Below are 13,938 nucleotides of genomic sequence, written 5' to 3' on the forward strand. Positions count from 1 at the left end.
TTTTCAGCCAGGGGAGTAACAGCAGCTGGTCTCAGGCTGATCCCCCATCCTGTCTCCAAGGCCCCCTTCATCTCTGACTCCCCAGTGAGCTGGCAGCCCTCCTACCTTGGCTCACACTTCTACTCATTGTGACCTTGGCTTCCCCGGGAACTGACAGCAGCCCCACCTTGACCCACTTCTCTCTCTGTGGGTTTTACTTTCCAGTGAGCTGATTGAAACCTGGCCTTGACTCGCTACTTTTCTATATTTCTAGGAACCCGAGCAGCCCCTCCTAGGCTCTCTCCACTTCCTTCTTCTACCCTAAGTCCTTCCTTAGTGTCACTGTTCACAGCTTTAATAAGCATACTTTCAAAATTCCCTGGACTCAGATACTGGAATATTTTCCAGAAGATGTCAAACACCCTCACACCACACACCACACACGACAGGCTGTTCTGAGGCAGAACCACTCAGGCCTGGGTCCTTCTCAGGATAACAGGTGCCAAGGGACCCAGTGAAAGTGGGTCATCAAGGCTCCCACCACAGCTCCACCACTCCAAACCTCTCAGAGTCTCCTTTTTTCTGTTCCCTACGGGGATCCCATATTGAGTGCCCAACGGGCTAGCTCTGAAGATTACACTTGACCCTCTATGTAGATCCCATGGTGGTACTGCCTGACACACATTAAGCGTTCCTTACTGTTCATAGTTACCATCAAGCGTTTTTGATCATTTACAACCATAAGGCGTTACATCACATTTTGGTTAATGTCTGCACACTCTAGTAGTTAAGTGCATAGTAAGTAATCTTTCTTAGACATGCTGTATTTTGAGGATGTATCTAAATCCTCACAGACTAATGAAGACCCCTGATTTCCTTGTGGCGACAATTTTAATGCACATCAATCTCTGAGTCACAAAGTGTCTTATGGGGGGAGAGACTGAAAACTACAAACATTCTGGAGAAGCACTGTCTCATATGGCAGCTACAAGACACTTAAGGCTTTTAAATTAAAAGTAAGTAAAATTAAAAGTTCAACTGCTCTGCACACAGGTCATACTTCCAGTGTGCAACAGCCACCTGCAGCTGTTGAGCTGCACCATTACTAAACCATCATCCTTAACTGACATTTTTAAAATATCTTGACTTCCGATCAAGACGGTTGTGGAGGTTAATGCAGTATTCTCATCACCCCACAACCACATCAAAATTACAGCTACACTACAAAAGCTGGATGAATAACAAAACAAGACCTTTATATATGCTCTCTAGAAGAGATTCAATTCAGATTAAAAGAAAAACGCAGACTGAAACTAAAGGGTTGGAAAAAGCTATTTCACAAAAATGGAAACCGGTAATCAACAACAAACAGCTGGGGCATCAATGCTTATACCAGACGAAATAGACTTTAAATAAAAGGCTATCTGACAAGAGAGAAAGAAGGACCCAGCCATTCCACTTCTGGGAATTTACCCAAAGAAACTCAAAACATGAATACAAAAACACATACACATCCATGTGTTCATTGCAGCATTATTTACAAAAGCCAAGCAGGGAAGCAGCCTAAGTGTCCATCGATAGATGATTGGATAAAGAAGTGGTGCACATACCCAGCAAAATATGACAAGCCACACACACAAAAAGAATGAAATCTCTCCATTGGCAACAACATGATGGAGGGTGTTCTGCTGAGTGAAACAAGTCAGACAGAGAAAGACAAATGTCAGATGATTGCATCTATATGCAGAATAAAAAGGAGAAAGTAAATGAAAAAGTTGAACAGAAACAGACCCATACATACAGGGAACAGACTGAAGGTCGCCAGAGAGGAGGGGAGTTACGGGGACTGGGTGAAAAAGGGGAAGGGATTAAGAAGCACACACTGGTGGTTACAGAACAGTCATGGGATGTAAAATACAGCACAGGGAATAGAGTCCATAACATTGTAATAGCTACATATGGTGTCAGGTGGGGACTGGATTTATCAGGGGATCACTTCATAAGTTATATAAATGTCTAATCACAGAGTTGCGCACCTGAAACTAATATAATATTGTACATCAACTGTCATTGAAAAATTAAAATATTTTGAAGAAGATAAATATATCTTGAATTTATTATACAAATGGATTAGTTTCTTAACTGTCCTTAATGAAAATGGAGAACAAAAAAATAAAATATCTCCCATGATGACCAGGAAAGTACACAAACACTTCTGCTACATTCCCAAGTGTCATGAGTCCAGGAAAGTGACCTGTGAGGGCTGAGTCGGCCTCTTCTTTAAGGAACAGCAAGTTCACTTCAGAGAATGAGAGACACAGAAGCTGTGATGACTGAGGTGTGGTGAACTGGCAAACGCTCTCTCAAATGAACCTGAGCTTCTCCCTCAAGGAAAGTCAACGGGCAGTGGACACCTGACAGCACTTGCTGTCTGGATGGAATGGAAGCTCTCAGAGGAAACCCAGGGTTTTGCAAACGTGTGTCTCCCCAGGGCAGCCAGACAGCTCCCCAGAGCTGACGACCGTTTCCAGTGGGGTCTGCGGTGACATTAACAAGTGTGCTTTTTAATGATGTGTCATTAAATGCACCAACACTGGGAGATCTCTATCATTAGTGAAACGATGCATCACTTTCAATAATCCTGCATCAGTACAAGAGCCACTGAAGTCATGTAACAGAATAGGAAACACTCAGTGGTGTAGTTTCAGGTTCCTCTTTGCAAAGGGATTTTCAGGAACGACCACTTGTGTAGCTTTAGCCTACTATCCAAGATGAATACCCATACTTACCTGAAAAGGTTATTAAAAATGCTCCTCCGACATATTTCAGAGACCATATATTAATTGATATACAGCAACCATAATAACAGATTAAAAGCAAAAAGATCCAGTGGTCTTCTAAGGATACGGACAGGAACTGAGATTTGCAAAAATGTAAACTGTAACCAGACCCACTCTTCTCACTACCTTGTATTTGAGAAATAGTGTTTTTCATAAAAATATTATTTCTGTTAACATATCATGGTTTATTGATATTATTCTAAACGAACTGACTTTTCAAACTGTTTTGGGTGGGTTGTTTTTTGTATGGTAAATATTGATAGCTATAACCCACATCAACAAAATTATTTGGGGGGTTATCCCTACTTTGTAAGACTCTATAGATGTTCTGAATCCAAATATTTGAAAGTTGCTGAATAAAACAGCCCGTGGGTCGGGACTGGGGAGACAGCGGGACAGAGTTCTCTCTGCAGGAGGAGGGATTGGGGCAGAATCCAGGGTCCCCAGGCCTGGCTCCCAGGGTCTCAGCCCAAGGACCGAGTCTGGGGCAGGGACGCTGAGGGTTGGGGAGCGCCCTTCGCCCTCGCCCGCCCCTGCTCCTTCTCTCACTGCCTCCTCTCAACCGCCGCCCCCTTTTCCGCCCCCCCCCCCGGGTGCCCTGCGCCTACCAGCGGGACTGGGGACCCAGAACGCGCGTCCTCCCCGTCCCCAGGACCCCACAGCTTCAGCTATTTCAACAGCTGTAGCCCCCGCGGCTGGAGCAGGAGGACCCAGACTGGTGGGACGAGCAGACCACGCAGGTCATGGAGGACTTCGAGGAACATTTCCGAGACACCCTGCACGACCTGAGCGCCTGCTACAACAACAGCGAGGACGGTGAGCTCCAGGCGGCCGCGTCCGGCCGCGACCCCCACGCGCACAGACCCGCGAGGGTCGCTCCAGGGTTCGGGTCTGAGCGCCCCCCGCGAGGCTGCAGGACGCGCCTGGCCCTCATCGTGGGAGGATCCCGCGGGGATTTTGACGCGGTTGGGTTTTCATTCATTCAGTTTAGGATTAATCCCCGAGGGGGTGGCCACTGGTCCAGGCGGGGACACACCTGCCTTGGGCCTGGGCTAAGTGGTTCTGGCCAACACACCCAGCAGGAAATGACCGGCTGCGTCCTGGGGTCGGACCGGCGCTTCCTCCGGGGCTTCGCTCAGTCCACCTACAACGGCACCGTAACCTTCGCCCTGACCGTGGACCGACGCTCCTCGACTGTGGCTGACTCCAGGGTCCAGATCTCAGTCGGGCGCGATACGGTGCAGGACGATTACGTGGAAGGCTGGAGGGCCTACCTGGAGGACACCCGCGTGAAGTGGACTGGCTCCAGCTGTTCCTGGGGAAGGAGACGCTGTTTCGGGCAGGTGCCAGGGCGCGGGCCTCCCCGAGGAGGGGATCTGTGGGCTGGGGCAGCTTCCTACAAGGAGAGGAGGGAAATGGGGAGCGTCAGAATGTCCCTCCTGCTCGGGAGAGAGAAATGTCCCCCAGGTGTCCTCATTCTGTGACTCACCTGCGGGCCCAGCTTTCTCTAAAGGACAGTAAGGGAACCAGCCTCTCCCTGAAACACCCACAGCGGGTCCCTCACACCCTGCAGCACCTGGGGCACCAGGACACTCTCCCTGGTTCTGGGGCTGAGACCTGCTCTGGAGGCCTGACTCTGACTTAGTTCTGAGTCATCAGCCTCCACCTGAGTCTGTGTCTCCTCTTAGAGACCTGAACACTTCTACCCTAGGTTCTCACCCTGATTCTGGAACTTTCCAGGAAATAAGAGATTATCCCAGATGCCCCTACCCAGGCTGGTTTCTGCGTGTTGCTCTCCCTTCCCACACCCCCGCTGTCCTGTCCACTCTCAGGGTGGTCACATGAGCACTGCTGGAGCACCATGCAAAGTCCATGAATTTTCTCTCCCTCCCCTCACACCCTCCAAAAACACACATCACCCACCACCCCATCTCTGACCATGAGGTCACCCTGAGGTGCTGGGCCCTGGGCTTCTACCCTGCTGACATCACCCTGACCTGGCAGCGTAAAGGGGAGGACCTGACCCAGGACATGGAGCTTGTGGAGACCAGGCCTGCAGGGGACGGAACCTTCCAGAAGGGGGCAGCTGTGGCCGTGCCCCCTGGAGAGGAGCAGAGATACACCTGCCATGTGCAGCACCAGGGGCTGCCTGAGCCCCTGACCCTGAGATGGGGTGAGGAGGGGGCGTGGGCACAGAGCCTCTCTCTCCTCAGGGTGTCCCTGAGCAGGGTCAGGACTCAGGCCTGAGGATGACCTCTCACCTTCCCCTCGCAGAGCCCCGTCCTCAGACCACCATGACCATAGTGGGCATTGCTGCTGCCCTGGGTCTCCTTGGAGCTGTGGCTGCTGGAGCTGTGATGTGGAGGAGGAAGTGCTCAGGTGGGCAAGGGGTGGGGCTGAGTTCCCTGTCCCCCTGGGGGTCGAGCCCAGGTGGAAGTGTGGTCTGCCTGGTTAATGGTCATCATGTCCCCACACGGGTGCCTGCCCATCTAGGACCTATTTCCTAACACTGACTCTTTAGTGAGACCCAGGGGAAAGTGAGGGACACATTTATCATCTGATGATTCTAGCAATGGAGACTAATTCCCAGCTGTTCGCGGGTCAGGGTGTAGGGTCTCTGCTAAGGGCAGACATCCAGAAGGCAGCTGGTCCAGTCCCCACACATGTACTATTTCCTGATCCCACCCTGGGTGTTCAGTCACAGTTCTGGAACCTTCCCTGTGCTCCAGGAGTGTGGGGCTCCTTTAGGGTCACAGGACCCAGCCTCCCCCCTGACTTCTCACAGAACGTTTTCTTCCCACAGGCAGAGGCAGGGAGAGCAACACTTAGGCTGCCTGGGGAGGTGACATCTGGGACCCTTGGGAGAGTGTAGGGTAGAGTCTGTGAGGGGGGCTCCCCCACCCTGTAACTCTGCTGTTGTGTCTTCCCCAGACAGTGACAGTGCCCAGGGCTCTGGGGTGTCTCTCACAGCTTTTACTTGTGAGACCCAGTGGGCAGGGAATGGGGGGCATTGGGTGGAAGGGCACAAATGGGGTTGGGGGATTATCAGTGGGACATTCTGAGCATGTGGTTGCTGTGGGGGAATGTGACACTTCTGAGACTGACCTGAGTTTGTTCATGACAACTTGCTTTCCCAGGTGACAGAGTTGCTTTCTATGGGACTTGGTGCTGAAACAGTCATTGCAGCCTCCCCTTGGGAATTTAAGGATTCCCTGACTGCAGTTTCTGCAACTGGCCTTAGAACGTGTCTGAGTTCTTATCAGTGTCAGTGAGGGGTTGGTCACCAGGCCACCCTCCCCACAGGGATCTGTGTCCTCCCCCCCCCACCCGGGGACTGTCCTGCTCTAGCAGAGTTGGGGTGAGGCCATCCCCACCCTGCTCATTCCTCAAGTAAGTCATCTTTGTTGCTCCTTTGTCTTGGCGACTTCAAAAGAACCTTGTCCGACCAGGACCTGGGATCCCAGGGACAAGAGTGCCACCTTGTGGTGGCTCCAGGACTGTGCTCAGTGAGGGCTTCCTGTGGTGGCGTCAGTCTGGGCCATGGCTGGGTCTACCCATTGGCCCCTTTTGGGCATTTGTTGTTTGTTTTTGTAGATATTATACTTACTGTTGCTTTTTAAAAATAGAATTATTTGGCCCTGGGCGGTGTGACTCAGTGGATTGAGCACCAGCTGCAAACCAAACGGTTGCCAGTTTGATTCCCAGTCTAGGGTACATGCCTGGGTCTGTGTCCAGTCCCTAGTGGAAGGTGCTCTAAAGGCAACCACATATTGATGTTTCCCTCTCTTTCTCCAACCCTTCCCCCATCTCTAAAAATAAATAAATAAAGTCTTTTAAAAAAATAAAATAAAATTATTGGGGTGTGTTTATTAAATTATTGGGTTGTGCTCTTATTAAATGTATTGGGGTGCACTGGTTAAGAGGTTCCTGTGGGTTCCAGGTGCACATTTCTACAATACAGGGTCTGTACATTGCACTGCGTGCCCACCACCCAAAGTCAAACCATCTTCCCTGAACATATATTAGGCCCCTCTTCCTCCTATCCCCTTCCCTCAGCTAACCACCACATTGCTGTCTTTGCCCAAGAGTTTCGGTTTTATATCCCACATGTGAGTGAAATTATATGGTTCTGAGCTTTTTCTAACCAACTTATTGCACTTAACATGATATTCTCATGGTCCGTCCATGTTGTCACAAAGGGCAGTATTTTGTTTTTCCTATGGCTGAATAGTTCTTGTGTATGAGTTTTCATCTCATTCTCTCTGGGTGTCCCCCATCTCACAGAACAGGACTCACTTTGCCTGTCATTGTCTCCACATGGCCAGGGTGGCCCCTGCACTCAGGAATCTGTGGTGTCCAGAGGTGCAGTTTCAGACTCATCCTGCTCTTACCTCCCTGGGCGTGATGGTTCTCCCACCTTTTCCCACCCTCCTCAGAGGAACCGGGTTCTGGAATCAGCAGAGAGCAGGGGCCCTGTAACGTCTCATCTCAGATACGTTCCTGCTGCGATTCTGCTCTGCTCAGCCACCGTCTCCCCCAGCCTCTCACTCCAGTGGGGGCCCCCGTGCAAACTCGGGGATGCACAGAGCAGAGGCCCCTGCAGATTTAGAGGGGCAGCACCGTGGGGAAGTGCAGGGGCATCGATGGCAGTGTGAGTGCATGTTGTGCTATGGCTGCCACAGCACAGCCGGGGGCTGGGGACACATCAATAAAGACACTGTTGGACTTCCAGTCAAGATGGTAGTGTAAGCAGACATGGCTTGCCTGCTTGTACAGTCACATCAAAATTACAACTAAAGTACAGAACAACCACCGCTCAGAACCGTCAGAAATCAAGTTGAATGGAAGCCAGACAACTATGGAATTTAAGCAACCACACCCATCCAGGCTGATGGGAGGGGCACAGATGCTGTTTGGGCTGGTCCCACATAGGTGTGGTGGATAACAATTCAGGAGGGGTATCTCAAGGGTGAGGAGTCCCAGCCCCACACCAGGCCCCCCAGACCAGGCATTCAGTGCCAAGAGGACAAGTCCCCACAACTTCTGGATGCAAAAACTAGCGGGAACTTAGTCATTGGAAAAAAATTTCTTGAGATTTTTTTTTTTTTTTTAGAGGGGAAGGAGAGAGGGAGAGAAATATCAATGTGTGGTTGCCTCTCGTGCATCCCCTGCTGGGAACTGGCCTGCAACCCGGGCATGTGCCCTGACTGGGAATCAAACCACGATCCTTTGGTTGGTTCACAGGCCTGCGCTCAATCCACTGAGCCACACCAGCCAGGGTTCAACTAGTATTTTTTGAGTACTGGGTAAACAACATACCATTTTTATATCTAGAATACGGACATACATAGAGATGTTTCAGGTTCAGTTCCAGACCACCAAGTGAACAAATATCACAACAAAGTGAGTCACACAAAAGGTCTGGTCTCCCCATGTATATGAACATTAGCCTTATATCTGCAACTGCATATGTACACACATATATATGCAACTTACCTATATGTATATAGATTTACTGTACTATAGTCTATTAAGTGTTCAATAGTGTTACCTTTTTTAAAAAGATTTTATTTACTTATTTTTAGAGAGAGGGGATGAGAGGGAGAAAGAGTGGAAGAGAAACATCAATGTGTAGTTGCCTCTCATTTGGCCCCCCATGGGGACCTGGCCCACAACCCAGGCATGTGCCCTGACTGAGATTGTAAGCCTTTGCTTCCCAGTCTGGTGCTCAGTCCACTGAGCTACCCCAGCCAGGGCCAGTAGTGTTATCTTTAAAAAAGTCATGTACATGCCTTTATTAAAATATATTTTACAGTTAATAAAAATACTAACTATCATCTGAGCCTTTAGTGAGTCAAAATGTTTTTGCTAGTGGAAAACCTTACCTTCAGTTAAAGCAAACACGGCCTTGACCGAGTGGCTCATTTTGCTGGAGCATAGCTCTGTACACCAAAAGGTTGTGGGTTCAATCCTCATTCAGGGCACAAAGCTGAGTTGCAGATTTGGTTCCTGGTTGGGGCACATGCCTGTGTTGCAGGCCAGGTCCTAACTGAGGGGTCCTCAAGAGGCAACCACACATTGATGTTTCTCTCCCTCTCTCCCTCCCTTCTCCTCCCTCTAAAAATAAATAAATAAAACCTTTAAATTTTTAAAAATAATTAAAGAACTCTTTCAGATTTTTAGGAAGATTTAATTAATTTATTTTTGGTGAGAGGGGAAGGGAGGGGTAGCAGGCAGGAGGGAGAGAAACATCAATGTGAGAAAGAAACTTCGATCAGCTGCCTCTCATATGCGCCCCCACTGGGGACTGAACCTGCAACCCAGGCGTGTGCCCTGACAGGGAATCGAACCATTGACTTTTTGATTTGCAGAACGATGCCAAACAAAATGAGCCACACTGGTCAGGGCTCTTTTGGACCTTAAATGGTAATTGTGTGATGTGATGTGATTATCCACTATGGTGGTAATCATACTGCAATATGTAAATGCATCAAATCAACAGGTTGGACACCTTAAACTTATACATCGTTACACAGGAATGGGTAAAAATAGGTGTACAGTTGAAATAAAAATCATTAATAAATAACTAATTAATAATGCAAGAATAAGCTATGTGTTTCATATACTCACAACTGTAAATCTAGGTTTGCCCACCCCTGTATGTCAATTATACCTCAATAAAGCCGGAAAAGAATAATAAATGTTCTCCAGTTTAAAATGGCAGCTTTGCCCTGGCTGGTGTAGCTCAGTGGATTGAGCGCGGGCCTGAGAACCAGACAATCTCAGTTCGGTTCCCAGTCAGGGCACATGCCTGGGTTGCAGGCCAGTTCCCAGCAGGGGATGCACAAAAGGCAACCATACATTGATGTTTCTCTCTCTCTCTCCTTCTCTTCCCCTCTAAAGGTAAATAAATTTTTAAAAAATTAAAAATAAATAAATAAAATGGCAGCTTTGATGAATATAAAAATTATTTGTATTTTTATATTTATAGGTGTAAGTAGCCTGTGAACCCTCTATGACCCAGAAATTTCACTTCTTAGAAATTCAGTATTCAGCCCTGGCTGGTGTAGCTCAGTGGATTGAGTGCAGGCCTGCGAACCACACGATCATGGTCACATGCCTGGGTTGCAGGCCAGTCCCCAGCGGGGGGCTCACGAGAAGCAACCACACATTGATATTTCTCTCCCTCTCTTCTTCCCTTCCTCTCTAAAGATAAATAAATAAAATCTTTAAAATATATACCTATTTTAAGAAAAAGAAATTCAGTATTCAGGCACATGGAAATAAGGAGACAAGTACGAGGATGTTCAAAAAAAACAGTGTTGTTCACCTTAGGAGAAATTGAGAAACAAAACCAGCCACTGGTGAAATGGATACACTGTGATATATTCATACATTTACATCCTGTAAGGCAGGAGAAAATAAATGAATGGTTCACACACACTTAACACTGGTACATTCTGAAGAACATGATAGGAAGCAAAAGAAAAAAGTCTTAGAAGGATCTCTTCAGTCTAATTCAAAACCAGGGAAAACTAAACACATCTCTTAGGAGAACATCAGTAGGTACAGCAGTGGGGGAGGAAGTCATGGGGAATAATTAACACAAAATTCACTTCATTTGGTAAATATGGAGGGTGGAGAGGGCATGCAGCTGGGACTGGGAGGCAGAGCCTACAAAAAAAAACCCTTATAATGTCTATTTCTCTTAAATATTAAACTTATTGAGGTGACATTTGTTAATAAAATTATATATGTTTCTGGGGTACAGTCCTATAATATATCCTCTGTATATTGCATTGTATGTTCACCACCCAGAGTCTAGTCTTTTTCCATCACCATATATTTGAATCTGCTCTACAGTGACTATTTCTTTAATCCTCACCCGAACACATCAACTATTTCTTCATTTAGGTTCTGCACCAGAGATAGTGTGTTCTGAGTGTGTTTATTCCTTAAGTGTTCCATTACGTTGTCTACATTTTGAGAAGACTCTTGGTAGAAGGAGAATGGCAGAGGAGTGAATGGGATGTCACGCTTAACCTCTTCCCAGGGCCAGTCTGGAATTACAACTCAATTGTGGAGAAACCACGTGGAACAAACAACTGAGCAATAGTGAGAAAAAAAGCCTTGTATCCTTATAACCAGAATAATCAGCCTTGGCCCAACCTATCTGCCTCTGCCCAACAGCACAGGAGACATGGTGGGCGGAGTGACCCTCAGTCAACCAGCTGGAGGGAAGGACCCACTGAAGACAGACCCAACAACAATCGAAATCCAATTACATCCAGAGAACCAACATAAATGGCAAAAAAAAGACATCCCAAGAGCATCTAGTTCAGGTGATCAAGGAGAATAACAGTCCTTCACTCAGAGAATTCCTATAAAGAGAGAGCGAATGTATAACAAGACCAGGATCGTTTCTGCACGATGAAGTTCTCACAGAAGTTCAGAGAGGAGTGCAGGGAGTGGGGAGCCCCAAGGCAGAGTGAAAACCACCCCGAAACACGTGAGCCATGATGCTATACATACTCCCAATGACATCGCCGACAGACAGTCTCTGGGTTCCTCTCCTGAGCGACAGAAGAATGTTCACGGCCCGACATCATTTCGGATCTAAGAGGGAGTCCATCATTTAGACGAACTTCATAATTGCTAGGGTGGTCGTGATGCTAGGAAAGAATTCACAAAGACAAGGAAGTGCAGAGAATCAAGTTTTATTCACTCAGCAAGAAAGGGGAGGGGTGTGGTGGGGAAATGAGGAGTGGGGGCTTTGGGTTTTTGCTGGACTATGATTGGATTTAAAAAGGGTGGAGGAGGTGCTGTTGTGTGGTCTGAGGATTGTTGGCTATAACCGCAGGCTGCAGTCTGTTCAGATGTTATCTTCCCCCTGTGGCTATAGGGAGAGGCTAGTTCTGTTCTTGCTTTCCGGTAATTTCCAGTACTGGGGACACAGGCTCAGAAGAGTAAAATGACCATCACCTTTGACAAGGTCACATGCCTGCTAGGCAAATGGGGCTGACTTTATCCTTTCGATAATCACTTAGACACAGAAGGAAGTCAGCACCACTTCCCAAACAGTCAGTTTGGTGAGCCAGCAGGAATTTTCTAGCAGACAGAAGCCCTGGGAAAATCCAAAATCGGTATCTCAGTCTGAAATATCTACCCTGGTAGGACTCCAGGGTCAAAGAGCTAGACCACACCCAAGGTGGGAACATTTAAAAAAAAAAAAAAAGAGGAATTTGTTTCACCTATCCTTGGGCCTAGTCTTGGGCCTAGTCCCCTGGAGCCAATGGGAAGGGAATGATTCATTGGCCAATCAGGTGTCCATGAAGCCTATTTCTTCCCAGTTCCAGCCGCCACTCATTAAGGACCCACCAGGAAGACTTGAAGCGGTGAGTCAGCAGGTCCTGCCCCTGGGTCTCAATTTTATCCGTTAATATTTTCTTTGTCACTCAAGTCTTCATTTTCTCCCCTTTGTCCTGCCTCCTTTCTTGACCTCCCAGAGAGGTGTCCTTGTGTCCTTCACCATGGCCCTGACATGTGACTTTTTAACAGGTTACATTTCAGTTAAAAGACTACTGCTGTGATGGTGTTCGCCATGTGGGCCTCAAGACTCTCTAGTGCAGAACTATGGACTATACCCTGGCCAGGTAGCTCAGTTGGTTAGAGCATCCACCTGATAGGTCAGGTTTCATGCGAGTTTAGTTCTGGTCAGGGCACATACAAGAATTAATGAATGAATGCATAAATACGTGGAACAACAAGTTGGTGTTTCTCACTCTCTTTTCCTCTCTTTCCTTCCCTCTCTCTCTGCCCCATCCAACACTAGCCCAGAAAGGCTGCTCCTACTCCACTTAGCTGGCTTTTTTCTACTCTAAACTGGTAGACCAGATGAACTGTATATGCTTGTAAATTCTATATTGGCTCAAAGGGTGGGGTGTCTCAAATACACAGGAAGACATTAATGCACAAAAGGAATCAGGAGGATGGGAGAACTTGGAGCTTAGGGATGAGGTTTTTTTAAACATTTTAAAAAAGATTTTACTTATTTATCTTTAGAAGAGGAGGGAAGGAGAGAGGGAGAGAAATAGCAATGTGTGGTTGCCTCTTGTGCATCCCCTGCTGGGATCTGGCCTGCAATCCAGGCATGTGTCCTGACTGGGAATCAACCACAATTCTTTGATTCGCAAGCCCGCACTCAGGGATGAGTATTTTTTTTTTTTAATTAGATTCCTTCCTCTTGAGACTAACAGGAGAACACAGAGATGAGATCCAGAGACATTACCCCAAGAACATTAGGTTTAATCTATTTGGCTGCCTTAAGCTTGTTGTCAGACTTCAGACAGAAAGTTCTTTGATAACCATAATTCTCAGGAGTGATAGATAAAGAATTTGCTTAGTTTTGTGACACTTATTTAGACTATGACATAAATGTATGCAGAGAGAATATCTCTCCCCCCATCAATGAGATGGTCTTTATGGGTTGAAATGTGTCCCCATTAAAAACTGCACATACATGAAAGGCCTATAACTATAACCCTCAGTACCTCAGAATGTGATCTTGTTTGGAAATAAGGTTGTTGTCAATGTAATTAGGTCAGATGAGGGGCTGCTGGAGTAGGAGGTTGCCCTAATTCAGGGTAACTGGTGTCCTTTCAAGAAGAAAGCCACCCAAAGGCAGAGACACAGGAAAATGTTGGGTGGGGATGGGGGAATGATGGGAGTTATTCAGCTCCAAGCCAAGAAATGCCAGCAAACCACCAGAAACTGGAAAGCAGCAAGCAAGGACTCTGAGTTCAGGGATGCCTTTATCTTTGGACTTCTAGCCTCTAGTACTGCAAGACAACACATTTCTATTGTTTCAAGCTACTCGGTTTTGATACAGCCCAAAGAAACTACTAGATTAGTCACCCCCCCATTTAAAATTTGTTTTTTTAACTTTTTTTAAATTTTATTTATTTCTAGAGAGAGGGGAAGGGAGGGAGAAAAGGGAGAAAAACAGCAATATGTGGTTGCCTCTCAAGCGTCCCCCACTGGAGCAGACCTGGCCTGCAACCCAGGCATGTGCGTTGATGGGGAATCAAACTGGTGAGCCTTTGCTTTGCAGTCTAGTGCT

At 47.3% G+C, this 13,938-nt stretch overlaps 1 protein-coding gene and 1 pseudogene across 1 annotated transcript in view; both read left to right on the forward strand.

Moving 5' to 3' along the window:
• Positions 1–13,938, forward strand: part of LOC119037808 (patr class I histocompatibility antigen, A-126 alpha chain-like) — a 195,358-nt gene that overhangs the window by 61,038 nt on the left and 120,382 nt on the right. The window lies entirely within an intron of this gene.
• Positions 641–5,326, forward strand: LOC119065865 (popy class I histocompatibility antigen, alpha chain E-like; annotated as a pseudogene).

This window comes from Artibeus jamaicensis, unplaced genomic scaffold (assembly GCF_021234435.1).
Source record: "Artibeus jamaicensis isolate MK-2021 breed Jamaican fruit bat unplaced genomic scaffold, CSHL_Jam_final contig_723, whole genome shotgun sequence".
Classification (NCBI taxonomy): domain Eukaryota; kingdom Metazoa; phylum Chordata; class Mammalia; order Chiroptera; family Phyllostomidae; genus Artibeus; species Artibeus jamaicensis.